Below are 17,032 nucleotides of genomic sequence, written 5' to 3'. Positions count from 1 at the left end.
TGAGGAACTTTCAAAATGTGGAAAATGTGACAAAACCTTTAAATAATTGTCACACTTGATTGCAGGTAAGATAATTATTACTACAAAAACTCGTACAAGTGTGAAGAATGTGGCAAACTTTTTAATGAATACTCACACCTTATTGCCAGGAAAGCATTTACACTTGAGAAAAATTGTACCAATATAAAGACTGTGAAAAAGCCATTAATATCTGCTCACATCTTACTCAACATCAGAGAGTACTTAATAAAAGTATTATAAATTTAATTACTGTCAAAAAATCTTTCAGAAAACATAAGCTTTTAAAGTAGAGTATTTATTGTGAAGACAAACATTACAAATAAAAGAGGGTTGTAGTACCTTTACTTGTGTCACAGATCTTACTGTACACGTTTTGTACTAGAGAAAACCGTGAAGCAGTTGCTTAAACTTTGTTCAACATCAGGGAATTCAGATTGGAGAACAACCCTGCAAACATAATAAATTTGAATTTTTTTTCCAAAACTACAACTTAGACAACACCAGAGGGTTCATACTGAAATATATATTTGCAGATGCAGTATATATTTAAAACATTCAATCCAAAATTAAGTCTATGTAAATATCAGAGAATTTACAGTAGAAATATCTAAGGTAGGGCCGGGCATGGTGGCTCACACCTGTAATCCCAGCACTTTGGGAGGCTGAGGTGGGTGGATCATGAGGTCAACAGATTGAGACCATCCTGGTCAACATGATAAAACCCTGTCTCTACTAAAAATATAAAAATTAGCTGGGCGTGGTGGCACGTGCCTGTAGTCTCAGTTTCTCGGGAGGCTGAGGCAGGAGAATCACTTGAACCCGGGAGGCAGAGGTTGCAGGGAGCCGAAATTATACTGCTGCACTCTAGCCTGGCGACAGAGTGAGACTCCATCTCAAAAACAAAAACAAAAAATACTAAGGTACTGACACTTCAGACATTACACTATATCAAAGTGCTGAGTGTAAAAAATGATCCCAAACGGTAGATAAATTTATTTGTACATAATTTTAAAAAGAGTAGAAAATTTTTTGGAAGTTTGTAATTACATTCAAACTATACTTTCCCCTTCCCCCGCCTTGAGACAGAGAATCTCTCTGTCATCCAGGCTGGAGTGCAGTGGCACAATCTCAGCTCACTGCAACCTCTGCCTCCTGGGTTCAAGCAATTCTGCTTCAGCCTACTGAGTAGCTGGGATTACAGGTGCACACCACCACGTCCGACTGATTTTTGTGTTTTTAGTAGAGACGGGGTTTCACCCTGTTGGTCAGGCTAGTCTTGAACTTCTGACCTCATGATCTGCCCAGCTTGGCTTCCCAAAGTGCTGTGAATACAGGCTTACGCCACCGCGCCCAGCCCAAAGTATACTTTTTTCCTTGAAAAGAAGTACAGATTTTTTAAAAAGCTAATAATGCTGTAATTCAACTCTGAAATTACTTGATGCTATTTCTTCATTTCTATTGTATTCGAATGTGATCAGTTGTCACTGCATCAAAGATAGGAGAGTTTCTTTTTTTTTTTAGGTGGGCATTATTTATGACCTTTTCTTTGGAAGAGTAAGGACATTAAAATGTTACATGCATGATGAAAATCTAAGTGGAGACGCTATTTGTGGTTAACTTATGATATTGAGTGGTGCATGAGGTAGGTGTTCACAGTAATATTCTTTTGCATTATAGTGAGAACATACTTGTTTTGTTAAAATTTAAAAATTAGTATATGATTTTACTACTTGTACTTTTATGTAATAAAATGCAGTACATTTTTAAAATTTCAGATTATGTGTGAACTTAATTGCTTAATTATACAGTTTTTAACATGTTAATACTATTGTGCATTCAATGAAGCATTATTATGCCACTAACTGAAACCTATCCCATTTACTCAAAGGTGTAGGTAAAAGATAGTAAGAATATACTATTTGGTAACATAATCAACTAACATCTCTGGTAATCTCTTTTGCCAGTGGCTTTCAACTGCAAATAAGTTAAAAAATATTGTTTCTGTAGGTTAAATTTTTATTCTTTTTTTCTCGTTTAAATCTTTTTTAAATTTTGTGGGTACAAAGTATGTGTATATATTTATGCCATATAACATATATTTTGATATAGGCATATAATATGTAATAATCACATCAGGGTAAATGAGGTATGCATCACCTCTAGCATTTATGTTTTGTGTTACAAACAATCCAGTTCTACACTTTCAGTTATTTTTATTTTTTATTGTTTATTTTTTGAGACGGAGTTTTGCTCTATCGCCCAGGCTGGAGTGCAGTGGCGGATCTTGGCTCACTTCAACCTCCACTTCCCGAGTTCAAGCGATTCTCCTGCCTCAGCTTCCTGAGTAGCCAGAATTACAGATGCGTACTACCGTGCCCGGCTAATTTTTGTATTTTTAGTAGAGACGTACCAGTATTCTGTGTGGGTCAGGCTGGTCTTGAACTCCTGACCTCGTGATCCGCACACCTTAGCCTTTCAAAGTGCTGGGATTACAAGTGTGAGCCACCATGCCTGGCCTTAAGTTATTTTTAAATGTACAACTAAGTTGTTATTGACTACAATATTCTTAAAATTTTGTTATATATACATTTTTGAACTTTTGGTCTCTCTGCCTGCAAACACATATGACTTTTAGTTTTGATTTACATAAAGTTAAGTATACACATACATTGTTCTAAAGATGTAAGAAAATTGTTCTAAAGTGTAAGAAAATTGTTCTAGGCTGAGCGCGGTGGCTCACGCTTGTAATCCCGGCACTTTGGAAGGTCGAGGCAGGCAGATCATGAGGTCAGGAAATTGAGACCAGCCTGGCCAACATGATGAAACCCCGTCTCTACTAAAAACACACAAAAAATTAGCCAGGCGTGGTGGCAGGTGCCTGTAATCCCAGCCACTCAGAAGGCTGAGGCAGGAGAATCGCTTGTACTTGGGAGGCAGAGGTTGCAGTGAACCGACACTGCACCATTACACTCCAGCCTGGGCAACAAGAGAAAAACTCCACCTCAAAAAAAAAAAAAGTCTGTTCTTCAAGAAAAGATGCCAGGAATTTCAAGTTAATATGTTCGAACATATATTCTCCCTAGAAGGGTACTGGTGTATTTGCAATCAAGGTGTAGGATTTCTGGCCTTCCTTGTTTTGCTGTGTTTGTAAGAAATAGGCAGAAAGTAAAGCAGAGTCAACCATGACATTTCTAGTTACTGCAGCCACAGCACCTCAAATCTAGTGTTATGACAACTAGAAATTATGACTGTATCTCAAAAGTAAGAAAAATGAATTAATAAATACTTTCTAGATGATAGTATTAATATTTTAGTAGCTTATGATTGTGAGTCACAGTTGCCCCATTGGGTTTATTGAAAAGCAGTTATTTATCTTCTAAGGTAAATAGAGAATAGGCATTCTATAATCCTATGCATACAGATCTTTTAAGATTGGCACTGTGTTTAGATTTGAATACATTCATACATTTGTAGTAATTTAAATTTTAATATTTTTCTAATAGAAGTGAAAAAATAGTTAACATGAGTTGAACAGAAACTTCACATGTGTTCATTAAATAACATTTAAAACCACATTGTGACTAGCAATTCCAATCTGTTTCATTTAGTAGTGACTAAAATGATGATATCTTTTATTCAATCAGAAATAGTATTTTTATATTGGTGTTTCTGAAACTTTCAGAAACTGTAGATCACTTAATGGGTAATAATGCACATGCAAACCACAAATTTTCTACATAATAGTAAGCTTATCTTAGCTTTTAATAGAAATATTCAGTATATTTCAAAAGTAAAATTAGTGGCTCTTTCTGGGCGCGGTGGCTCACACCTGTAATCCCAACACTTTGGGAGGCCGAGGCGGGTGGATCATGAGGTCAGGGGTTCACGACCAGCCTGACCAACATGGTGAAACCCCGTCTCTACTAAAAATACAAAAATTAGCTGGGCATGGTGGTGTGTACCTGCGATCCCAGCCACTCAGGAGGCTGAGACGGGAGAATGGCTTGAACCCAGGAGGCGGAGGTTGCAGTGAGCCGAGATCATGCCATTGCTCTCCAGCCTGGGTGACAGAGCAAGACTCCGTCTCAAAACAAAACAAAACAAAACAAAACTAGTGGCTCTTTTAAGTGATGAGACAGGTATAATTGTTAGGCCAGGCACTGTGGCTCATGCCTATAATCCCAGCACTTTGGGAGGCTGAGGTGGGTGGATTATGAGCTCAGGAGTTTGAGACCAGCCTGGCCAAGATACTGAAACACTGTCTCTACTAAAAATACAAAAATTATCTGGGTGTGGTGGCACACACCTGTAGTCCCAGCTACTCAGGAGGCTGAGGCAGGAGAATCACTTGAACCCGGAGGCAGAGGTTGCAGTGAGCCAAGATCGCACAACTGCACTCCATCCTGGTGACAGAGGGAGACTCTGTCTCAAAAAAAAAAAAAAAAAAAAGTTTTAAATTGGTAAGGTGGAAGTCAAGCTGTTGCTGTTTGATGATAAATAATATAGTGGTATACCTAGAAAACATTAAAGACTCTGAAAAGCTTCTATAACTGATAAATGAATTCAGCAAAGTTTCAGGATACAAAATTAATGTACACAAATCAGTAGCAATCTACAAATTCAATGCAATTTCCATCAAAATACCACCAACATTCTTCACAGAAGTAGAAAAAACACTGATAAAATCCATATGGAACCAAAAAAGAGCTCACATAGCCAAAGCAAGACTAAGCAAAAAACAAATCTGGAGGCATCACGTTACCTGATTTCAAGTCATACTATATGTTATAAGCCCATAGTTCCCAAAATAGCATGATACTGGTATAAAAACAGGCACATAGATCAATAGACCAGAATACAGAACCCAGAAATAAACCCAAATAGCCTACTCCTGAATGATTTTTTTTTTTTTTTTTAAATAGAGACTCACTTTGTTGCCCAGGCTGGAGTGCAGTGGCATGATCTTGGCTCACTGCAACATCCACCTCTTAGATTCAAGCAATTCAGCCTCTGAGTAGATAGGATTAGAGGAACAAGCCACCATGCCTGGCTAATTTTTGTATTTTTAGTAGAGATGGAGTTTCACTATTTTGGCAAGGCTAGTCTCAAACTCCTGACCTCAAGTGATCTGCCCACCTCAGCCTCCCAAAGTGCTGAAATTATAGGAGTGAGCCACCATGCCCAGCCTCCTGAGTGAGCTTTGAATCAACAACAAAATTAAGATGGAAATTTAAAAACACTTTGATTTGAATGACAATAATGACACAACTTATGAATACCTCTGGCATACAGCAAAAGTGGTGCTAAGACAAAGGTGATAGCAAAAAATGCCTACATCAAAAAGTCTAAAATAACACAAGTAGACTACGTATGGTTATACCTCAAAAAACTAGAGAAGCAAAACCAAATCAAATCCAAAGGCAGCAGCAAAGAAAAAATAACAAAGATCAGAGAAAAACTAACTGAGGTTGAAACAAAAGAATGCAAGGAGATAAATGCAACAAAAAGCTGGTTGTTTACAAAGATGAACAAAATTGGTGGACCATTATTAGCAAGATTAACCAAAAAAAGGCAGAGAGAAGATCTAAATAAGTTCAATTAGAAACAAAATGGAGGCCGGGCGCGGTGGCTCAAGCCTGTAATCCCAGCACTTTGGGAGGCCAAGGCGGGTGGATCACAAGGTCAGGAGATCGAGACTATCCTGGCTAACATGGTGAAACCCCGTCTCTACTAAAAATACAAAAAACTAGCCGGGCGCGGTAGTGGGCGCCTGTAGTCCCAGCTACTTGGGAGGCTGAGGCGGGAGAATGGCGGGAACCCGGGGGGCGGAGCTTGCAGTGAGCCGAGATCGCGCCACTGCACTCCAGCCTGGGAGACACAGTGAGACTCCGTCTCAAAAAAAAAAAAAAAAGAAACAAAATGGAAGATATTACAGACAATACCACAGAAATACAAAAGATTACTGAAGGCTACCGTAAATACATTTACGTATACAAATTAGAAAACGTAGAGAAGCTACATAAATTCCTGGAAATGCACAATCCTTTTAGATTACACCCGGAAGAAATGGAAAATCTGAACAGACCAATAAGAGGTAGTGAAATTGAAATAGTAATAAAAAATTGCCATCCAAAAAGTCCAGGAGCATATGAATTCACAGATATATTTTATCATCAGACATTCAAAGAAGAATTGGTACCAATCTTACTGAAACTGTTCAAAAGATAAAAAGGGAATCTTCTCTAAATCATTCCATCAAGCCAGTATCACCCTAATCCCCAAACCAGAAAAAGACATGACAAAAAAACAAGAAAAGTAAATATTTCTGATGAACTTAGATGATGATAAAATTATCAGCAAAATCCTAGCTAAGCGGCCGGGCGCGGTGGCTCAAGCCTGTAATCCCAGCACTTTGGGAGGCCGAGATGGGTGGATCACGAGGTCAGGAGATCGAGACCATCCTGGCTAACACCGTGAAACCCCGTCTCTACTAAAAATACAAAAAACTAGCCGGGCGAGGTGGCAGGCGCCTGTAGTCCCAGCTACTCGGGAGGCTGAGGCAGGAGAATGGCGTGAACCCGGGAGGGGGAGCTTGCAGTGAGCTGAGATCCGGCCACTGTACTCCAGCCTGGGCGTCAGAGCAAGACTCCGTCTCAAAAAAAAAAAAAAAAAAAAAAATCCTAGCTAAGCAAATACAACAGCATATCAAAAAGATAATACACCATGATCAAGTGCATTTTATACCAGAAATGAAAGGCTGGTTTAATATATGCAGGTAAGTAAATGTGATATACCACATAAACAGATTTAAAAACAAAAATCACATGATTATCTCAATAGGTGCAGGAAAAAACCTGACAAAATCCAGCATTGCTTCAGCATTAAAACCTTAACAAAATCGGCATAGAGGGGACATAGCTTCAGGTAATAAAAGTCATTTATGGCAAACCCACAGCCCACATTATACTGAATGGGAAAAAGTTGAAAGCATTACTCCTGAGAGCTAGAACAAGACAAGGATGTCCACTTTCACCACTTCTATTCAACATATTGCTGGAAGTCTTAGCCAGAGCATTCAAATAAGAGAAAGAAAGAAAGGGTATCCAAATTGGAAAAGAGGAAGTCAAACTGTGACTGTTCATTGATGATATGATTGTATACCTAAAAAACACTAAAGACATCCCAAAAGCTCCTAGATCTGATAAATGAATTCAGCAAAGTTTCAGGATACAAAAATCAATGTACACAATTCGGTAGCACTGCCATACACAAACAACAACCCAAACTAGGAATCAAATCAAGAATTCAGCTCCTCTTACAAGAGCTGCAAAATAATAATAATAATAATAATTAGGAATATACTTAGCCAAGGAGGCAAATGATCTCTACAAGGTAAATAACAAAACACTGTTGAAATAAATTATAGATGACACAAACAAATGGAAACACATTTCATGCTCATGGATAAGTAGAGTGACTATTGTGAAGATGACCATAATAATAAAAACAATCTACAAATTCCGTGCAGTTTCCATAAAGATAACATCATCATTCTTCACAGAACTAAAAAAAATAAAAAAGACAATTATAAAATTCATATGGAACCAAAAAAAGCCCACACAGCCAAAACAAGACTAAGTAATAAGAACAAATCTGAAGGGATTGCATTACCAACTTCAAACTATACCAAAGGGTGATAGTCATCAAAACAGTATGATACTGGTATAAAAATAGGCATGTAGACCAACAGAATAGAATAGCAAACCCAGAAATGAACCGAAATACATACAGCTGACTAATTTTTAACAATGTTAACAAAAACATAAAGTATAAAAAGGATACCCTAAGGCTGGGCATGGTGGCTCATGCCTGTAATCCCAGCACTTTGGGAGGCCAAGGCAGTTGGATCACCTGAGGTCAGGAGTTTTAGACCAGCCTGGCCAACATGGTGAAACCTCATCTCTAATAAAATACAAAAATTTAGCCAGTCACAGTGGCTCATGCCTGTAATCCCAGCACTTTGGGAGACTGAGGCATGTGGATCACGAGGTCAGGAGTTCAAGACCAGCGTGACCAACATGGCAAAACCCAGTCTCTACTAATAATACCAAAAAAATTAGCCAGGCATGGTGGCACGTGCCTGTAATTCCAGCTACTCAGGAGGCTGAAGCAGGAGCATTGCTTGAACCCAGGAGACAGAGGTTAGAGTGAGCCAAGATTGTGCCATTGTACTCCAGCCTGGGCAATAAAAGCAAAACTCCGTCTCAAAAAAAAAAAAATGGTGCTGAGATAATTGGTAAGCCACATGTAGAATAAGAAAATTGGATCTTCATCTCTCATCCTGTACAAAAGTCAACTCAACGTGGATCAAAGACTTAAATCTAAGACCTGAAACTATAAAAATTCTAGAAGATAACATCAGAAGAACACTTCTAGACATTTGCTTAGGCAAAGAGTTTATAACCAAGAACCCTAAAGCAAATGCAAAAAAAAAAAAAAAAAAAATCAATAAATAAATGGGACTTAATTAAACTGAAAAGCTTCTGCACAGTAAAATAAGTAATCAGCAGAGTAAAGAGAAAACCCAGAGTAGAAAATATTTACAACCGATGCATTCAACAAAGACCTGTTATCCAGAATCTACAAGGAACTCGAACAAATCAGCAAGAAAAAACAAACGAATAATCCCATGAAAATGTGTGCGAAGGACATGAACAGACAATTCTTGAAAGAAGATATACAAATGGCCAACAAACATATAAAAAAAAAATGCTTGGAAACCTATCAGTAAGGACCGAGCACCAAACAACCAGGGAAAGTTGATGAGTCAAGGACGTACTCATGTTGATGAGAGCTTGGGCTGCTGAGATTTGAGAATCTGTGTTGGGCCTGCTTGGAGTTCTAAACAGATGGAAGAGTTCAGTCATGTTTGCACCCGCAGTGATGTGTGCTTTGTGCAAGAACAAGACTCTCCGCTACGAAGTCCCCATGTTGTTGCTAATTGTTGGAGTTTCTTTTGGTCTTTGTGAGTTTTCACAAATCTGACATGATGCTGTGAAGATTAAAATGGATCCTGAGTTGGAAAAAAAATACTGAAAGCAAATAGTATCATTAGGTCAGAATATGAGAAAATAAAAGACTCTACTTTTGATGACTGGAAGAATATTCAAGGACCCAAGCCTTGGAAAGACCTGACCTCCTCCAAGAAAGAAATCCAGAAATCCTTAAGACTAAGACAACTTGACTGTGCTGATTCTTTTTGATTTTTAAATAAAAATGTCGTCAACTGGATTTCCTAATACTTACCCTTATCAAGTGGAAAGAAGATTCCAGATCCATTGAAACCTGGATATGGGTAACTTGTTGGCAGATAATCTTGATAAAATGTTAAGTACAGGGCTGGGCATACTGGCTCATGCCTGTAATCCCAGCACTTTGGGAGGTCGAGGCAGGCGGATTATGAGGTCAGGAGTTCAAGACCAGCCTGGCCAGTATGTTGACACCCCATCTCTACTAAAAATACAAAACTTAGCTGAGTATGGTGCCACATACTTGTAGTCCCAGCTGCTCGAGAGGCTGAGGCAGAAGAATTGCTTGAACCCAGGAGGCGGAGTTTGCAGTGAACCAAGATCGTGCCACTGCACTCCTTCCTGGATAGCAGAGTGAGACTCTGTCTCAAGAAAAAACAAAAACAAAACAAATAAACAAAGAAAGTACAGGTTTTTATACTTCTCGATTATTCCATCTGCAGATGAAAGTGACAATGTTGGACACATATATTTTACACCTTGAAATAAAAAATGTGAATACTGAAAAAAAAAAATGCTCAACATCACTGATTTTCAGGAAAGTGCAGATTAAAATCACATTGTGATACCACCTTACTCCTGCAATAATGGCCACAATTAAAACATCAAAAAACTAGATATTGCCATGGATGTGATGAAAATGGAGCACTTTAACACTGCTGGTGGAAATGTAAACTAGTACAATCACTATGGAAAACAGCTGGGAATTTATTTATTTTTATTTTTATTTTTGAGATAGAGTCTCATTCTGTCACCCAGGCTGAGTGCAGTGTTGTGATGTCGGCTCACTGCAGCCTCTGCCTCCTGAGTTCAAGTGATTCTCCTGCCTCACCCTCCTCAGTTGCTTGGACTACAGGCACATGCCGCCATGACAGGCTAATTTGTTTGTACTTTTAGTAGCGATGGATTTTCACCATGTTGGCCAGGCTGGTCTCGAATTCCTGATTTCAGGTGATTTACCCACCTTGGCATCCCAGAGTGTTGGGATTGCAGGCTTGAGCCAGCACACACAGCCAGGAGATTTTTTTAAAGAACTAAAAGTAGAACTACCATTTGATCCAGCAAACCCACTACTGGGTATTTACATGCAGAAAAAAGTCATTATATAAAAAAGACACTTGCACAGGCGTGTTTGTGGCAAAACAATTTCCAATTGCAGAAGAATGGAAGCACCCTAAATGCCTGTCAACCATCAAGTGGATGAAGAAAATGTGATTTGTATATATCATGTAATACTCAGCCATTAAAAAATGGAGTAATGGCATTCACAGCAACTTGAATGGATTAGAAGATCATTATTCTAAGTGAATGGGAGCTAAGCTATGGGGATTCCAAAGCATGAGAATTATATAATGAACTCTGAGAACTTGAGGGGAAGAGCAGGAGGTGGGTGAGAACTAAAAGATTACACACTGGGTACAGTATACACTGCTTAGTTGCTGGGTGCACCCAAATCTCAGACATTACTGCTAAAGAACTTATCTATGTAGCCAAACAACACCTTTACCTCAAAAACTCTTAGAATAATAACAACAATTAAAAAAAAAAAACCCACAGAATTTTAGGTTGATATGCTTTGGCTTTTTTTTAGAAAGGATTTCACTCTCACCCAGGGGCCGGGCGCGGTGGCTCAAGCTTGTAATCCCAGCACTTTGGGAGGCCGAGACGGGCGGATCACGAGGTCGGGAGATCGAGACCATCCTGGCTAACACGGTGAAACCCCGTCTCTACTAAAAAATACAAAAAACTAGCCGGGCGAGGTGGCGGGCTCTTGTAGTCCCAGCTACTCCGGAGGCTGAGGCAGGAGAATGGCGTAAACCCGGGAGGCGGAGCTTGCAGTGAGCTGAGATCCGGCCACAGCACTCCAGCCTGGGCGACAGAGCCAGACTCCGTCTCAAAAAAAAAAAAAGAAAGTGATCACTCTCACCCAGGATGGAGTGCGGTAGATTGATCGTGGCTCACTGCAGCCTCAAGCTCCTGGGCTCAGGTAATCCTCCTAAATCAGCTTCCTGAATAGCAGGTAATGCAGGTGCTGGTTATCATGCCCAGCTAATTTTTCTGTTTCTTTTCTTTTCTTTTTTTTGAGACGGAGTCTCTGTCGCCTAGGCTGGAGTGCAGTGGCGCAATCTTGGCTCACTGCAAGCTCCACCTCCCAGGTTCAAGTGATTCTCCTGCCTCAGCCTCCCAAGTAGCTGCGACTACAGGTGCCCACCACCACGCGCAGCTAACTTTTTGTATTTTTAGTAGAGACAGCATTTCACCGTGTTAGCTAAGATAGTCTCAATCTTCTGACTTCATGATCCACCAGCCTTGGCCTCCCAAAGTGCTGGGATTACACATGTGAGCCACCGTGCCTGACTGCTAATTTTTGTATATTGTGTAGACATGGGTTTTTGCCATGTTGGTATCAAATTTCTGGGTTTAAACAGTCTGTTTCTTGGCCTCCCAAAATGCTGGGATTACAAGCATGAGCCACCATGCCTGATTAGAATCTTATTTTTATAGGATATAGAAAAGCTAAATATATTTAGATCTGTAAGTTGGCAGAAAGTTTGAAAAAAACTTTTATTAAAAACATAAAATGGTTTTACCTCCAGCTTAACTTTGTAACAATTCCAACCAAACGTGAAGTTTTCTTGCCAGAACTCGGAGGAGGGCATGAATCCAATGTGCAGACTTGACAGGTGGAAAGGTGTAAAAGTTCTGCTTGCTCTCTTTGCTGGGAGACTGGTAGCCTGGGGCAAGTTCTCAGCCCTGCTCACCCACTCCCTGAAAACTACCCTGGTGCTGTTGAGGGGAGAGACATCGTGGGAGCTAGACTGGTCTTTTGGGTCATGTGAGAGCTGGGTGAGGCCTGTGACTGTCTGCTTTTTCCCACTTTCTTGACAACATGCATCACCACCAGAGGCAGCCATAATCCTCCTGGGAACATAACTCCATTGGCCTGGGAACCACACCTCCATCTCACCACAGCAGCTACTGCAAGCCCCTCCAAAGGAGAGTCTCAGCTCAGACTTGCCTAACCCTGCCCCCACCTGATGGTCCTAGTTGGCCCCCACCTGATGAATTTAGCCAAAGACAAAATTCGTATTCTCTTGAAAGTTCTAAGGCCCTGTTCAGCACCTGATCCTCCCTATACTACTACAGTTGATGCTATCTTGAAAGTTTCACTTCCTGGCAGGAGGCCAACCAGCAGAAAACTAGTGCATTAAACAATTACAATTAAGGATTCCCATAGAGTCGATTTTACTCTCTGCAACCTCCACAACAGCAGGTGCTGGTATCCATGGCTGAGAGACCTGAAGATGATTCACATCACAGGACTCTGTGCAGACACCCCCAAGTGCCAGCCCAGAGACTAATAGCCCTGCTGTGTGGCTAGATCCAGAAGAGAAATGACAATCACTGTAGTTCAGCTCTTAGGAAGCCACATCCCTAGAAAAAGGGTTAGGGTATTACATCAAGGGAGCACCCTGTGGGACAAAGGAATGTATACAGCAGCCTTGAGCCCCCAGAACTCCCCTCTCACATACTCTACCCAAATGAGAAGGAACCAGAAAAAAAATTCTGGTAATATGAAAAAAACAATGTTCTTTAACATCATCTGAAAATCATAGAAGTTTACCAGCAATGAATCCAAACCAAGAAGAAATCCATGTAGCGCCTAAAAAAAATTTAGAAAGTCAATTATTAAACTAATCAAGTAGATACCATAGAAGGTAAAGTCTAATTTATGGAAATCAATGAATAATACAAGATATGAGGGGAGAAATCTTCAGTGAAAAAAATAGAATAAAAAAAATCACAACTTCAGGAAACAAAAAACACACTTAGGGAAATGCAAAATGTTCTGAAAAGTCTCAGTAATAGAGTTGAACAAGTAGAAGAAAGAAATTCCCAGCTCAAAAACAAGGTTTTTGAATTAACCCAATTGAACAAAGGCAAACAAAAAATAATTTAAAAAAGCAACAAAGCCTCCAAGAAGTTTGGAATTATATTAAATTACCAAACCTAAAAATGATTTGCATTCCTGAGAAAGAAGAGAAATCTAAAATATCAGAAAGCATATTTGGAAAAGTAATTGAGGTAAACTTTTCTTTCTTGGCTAGAGACCTAGACATTCAAATACAAGAAGCTCAAAGAACACCTGGGACATTCATTGCAAAATGACCATTGCCTAGACAAATTGTTATCAGGTTATCTAAAGTCAAGGCAAAGGAAAGAATGTTAAGAGCTGTGAGGCAAAAGCACCAGGTAACCTAAAAATATATAAAATAAAAATCTATCACATTAACAGCAAAAACCCTAAAGCAAGAAGGGATAGGGGCCCTATTTTCAGCCTACTTAAACAAACCTACTATCAGTGAAGAACTTTGTATCCAGGAAAACTAAGCTTCATAATTGAAGAGAAAAAAGTCTTTTCATATAAACAAATGCTGGGAGAATTCACCACTACCAAGCCAGCACTACAAAAACTGCTAAAAGGAACTCTAAGAAGTCCAGGAAAAATATCAAAACAGAACATCTTTAAAGCATAAATCTCACAGGGCCTATAAAACATGAATACAACAAAGTTTTTTTTTTTTTTAAAAAAACAAGATATTCAGGCAACAAATAGCATGATAAATGAAATAGTACCTCACATCTCAATACTAACATTGAATGTACATGGCCTAAATGTTCCACTTGAAAGATATAGAATTGCAGAATAGATAAGAATTCACCAACCAAGTATCTGCTGCCTTCAAGAAACTCACCTAACACACAAGGGTTAAGGTAAAAATGTGAAAAATAATCCATGCAAATGGATACCAAAAGTGAGCAGTAGTAGCTATTCATATATCAGACAAACACACTTTAAAGCAACAGCAGTTAAGAAAAGACAAAGTGGGATATTATATAATGATAAAAATCCTGCCAAACAGAAAAATATTACAATTCTAAATATATATGCACCTAACACTGAAGCTCCCAAATCAGCTTATGAAACTTTCCATTTTAGTAATCTATATTTAGTAATCTATAGAAACTAACCCATTTTAGTAATCTATAATAGTAACCAAACACACAGATGGAAACACCCACATACACACTTAATTAATTAATTTATTTATTTATTTATTTATTTTTATTTTTATTTTTTTGAGACGGAGTCTCGCTCTGTAGCCCAGGCTGGAGTGCAGTGGCCGGATCTCAGCTCACTGCAAGCTCCGCCTTCCAGGTTCACGCCATTCTCCGGCCTCAGCCTCCCGAGTAGCTGGGACTACAGGCGCCCGCCACCTCGCCCGGCTAGTTTTCTGTATTTTTTAGTAGAGACGGGGTTTCACCGTGTTAGCCAGGATGGTCTCGATCTCCTGACCTCGTGATCCGCCCGTCTCGGCCTCCCAAAGTGCTGGGATTACAGGCTTGAGCCACCGCGCCCGGCCCACACTTAATTTATTAACTTAGATTATTTTTTATCTTTTCTGTGATGAGTGATTAAATACAGGTTTTGATAAAAGAAGCTTTTTTTTTTTTTTTTTTTTTTTTGGCTTTCTGATCTTGGTTATTTCTTTACTTCTGCTGGGTTTGGGTTTGGTTTGTTTTTATTTCTCAAGTTCCTTGAAGTGTGACCTTAGATTGTCTATTTGTGCTGTTTCAGATTTTTTGATGTAGGCATTTAAGCCTATGTACTTTCCTCTTAGCATCACTTTTGCCGTATCCCAGATGTTTTGATAGGTTGTGTCACTATTATCATTCAGTTGAAATAATTTTTAAATTTCCATCTTGATTTTATTGTTGACCCAGTGATCATTCAGGAGCAGGTTATTCAATTTTCATGTGTTTGCATGGTTTTGAAGGTTCCTTTTGGAGTTGATTTTCAATTTTATCCCCCTGTGGTTTGAGAGACTACTTGATATAATCTTGATTTTCTTAAATTTATTAAGACTTGTTTAGTGGCCTATCATATGGTCTATCTTAGAGAAAGGTAGGCCATGTTATATACCCCAAGTTCTCCTTGCCCAGCTCAGCCTCAGTCCCCTTCAGCCACAATATGGTGGCTGTGCCAGCAGCCGGCCCCCTGGGCGTCCTGTCTCTTCCCTGGGCAGTGACTGTGCCCTGGCCTGGTGCCCTCTCTGGGCAGCTCTGCATCCGCAGTGCTGCATCTCTCTCTGATTGTGCAAGGACCACGGGTCGGTCGTCAGAGGAGAATCCTGACTTGGGGTGCAGGTTCATGAATGGGAAGATCTTTGGTCCGTGGGGTTCCCAGTTCCTATTTTCTCCTATTAAAAATTTATGGGAGTTACTGCAAAAATATTAAAGAATTTAATCAAAGAGTGGTTCTAGAATTGTAGAGCACCCAGCTATGGTTTGTAGTTTGTGGTCTATGGGAGAGGCTTGAAGGAAAGTCTTTTATAAAATGCATGATGAAGAAAACCAAGTTTAGTAATTGGTTAGGTACAGTTACACGGCGCCCAGCACTTTTTCCTCTTTTTTTTTTTTTTTTTTTTTTTTTTTTTGAGACGGAGTCTTGCTCTGTTGCCCAGGCTGGCTTGCAGTGGTGTGATTTCAGCTCACTGCAACCTCTGCCTCCCGGGATCAAGAGATGCTCTTGCCTCAGCCTTCAGAGTAGCTGGGACTATGGGCGTGCACCACCACGCCCAGCTAATTTTTGTATCTTTTAGTAGAGACAGGGTTTCACCATGTTGGCCAGGATCGTCATGATCTCTTGACCTCGTGACCTGGCCACCTCAGCCTCCCAAAGTGCTGGGATTACAGGCGTGAGCCTCTGCACCCAGCCACGTGGTGTCTTTTTTTTTTTTTTCTTTTTTTACGTGGTGTCTTAATTTGTACATTAAAGGTGAAAAATTCCTGGTTATGTAATCAGAGCTTAATTGGTAGTTTATAGTTGCTGAAGCCTGAATTTTGTTTTTCTGAATGTGGTAATTAAAAATAATGCACCTGAGTTCGATTTTTTGTTTGTTTGTTTTTTTGAAGTAGGAACCCAGGGACTAGAGACTCCTCAGTCTAATTGCCCGCCACTTAATTATTTTCACACTCCACAGGGAACTGATTTTCTGCTGCATTTTTCACCTGTGTCCCAAGCAGGGTCTTGGGACCCATCCCCCATTTCTCCAGCCTCAATCTAGCTTTCAGTAAGATACTAAATTTCCAATTTCTTCTAGCATTCCCAAATGCCAGCTTTTCCTCCCTAGTTCACATTATCACATATTTGTTTTTTAGTGTACCATATTTTAATTAATTTTTTTTTTGGCAAAGCATTAAATGGAGCTGGTAAGAATATTTGTTATCTGGTTGAACCTGGAAGGTGAAGGTTGCAGTGAGCCAAGATTGTGCCACTGCACTCCAGCCTGGGTGAGAGGGCGACTCCATCTCAAAAACAAACAGCATGGATTTAACTTTTTCAAAAATTAAAAATGCTTAAGGAACATTTTTTATAGAAACTAATACTAAAAACAATTTTAGATTTTTAGAGTACATTTCTCAAACACTTCAAGTACCCTCCTCTGACAGTAGATATGTATTTTTCTATATTGCAATAATAGAGCTTTGGCTGTCCTTTGTGGCCAACCCTATCATTTCTATTCTATTTTTTTGTGCAGTATTATGTCATGCATTTTACATTTTAAAAGTTGTAGTCCATGCAATGTAATTTTTAAACAATTGAAAAAAACCTTTTTCCATGTTAAACTCTCTGCTTA

The 17,032-nt window shown here is 39.4% G+C and overlaps 2 protein-coding genes and 1 pseudogene across 4 annotated transcripts in view; 2 read left to right on the top strand and 1 right to left on the bottom strand.

The window, feature by feature from the left end:
- The window catches only part of LOC112612817 (zinc finger protein 724-like), a 518,258-nt gene that overhangs the window by 31,525 nt on the left and 469,701 nt on the right, over positions 1-17,032 (top strand). The gene's annotated exons all lie outside the window — the stretch shown is intronic.
- ZNF738 (zinc finger protein 738) overlaps positions 1-17,032 on the bottom strand; it is a 167,142-nt gene that overhangs the window by 82,483 nt on the left and 67,627 nt on the right. The gene's annotated exons all lie outside the window — the stretch shown is intronic.
- On the top strand, positions 8,947-9,265 carry LOC112612845 (annotated as a pseudogene).

The sequence above is a fragment of the Theropithecus gelada genome, chromosome 19 (genome assembly GCF_003255815.1).
Source record: "Theropithecus gelada isolate Dixy chromosome 19, Tgel_1.0, whole genome shotgun sequence".
Taxonomy (NCBI): domain Eukaryota; kingdom Metazoa; phylum Chordata; class Mammalia; order Primates; family Cercopithecidae; genus Theropithecus; species Theropithecus gelada.
Note: the sequence above shows the minus strand (reverse complement) of the source record. Positions and strands in the feature narration are given on the sequence as shown.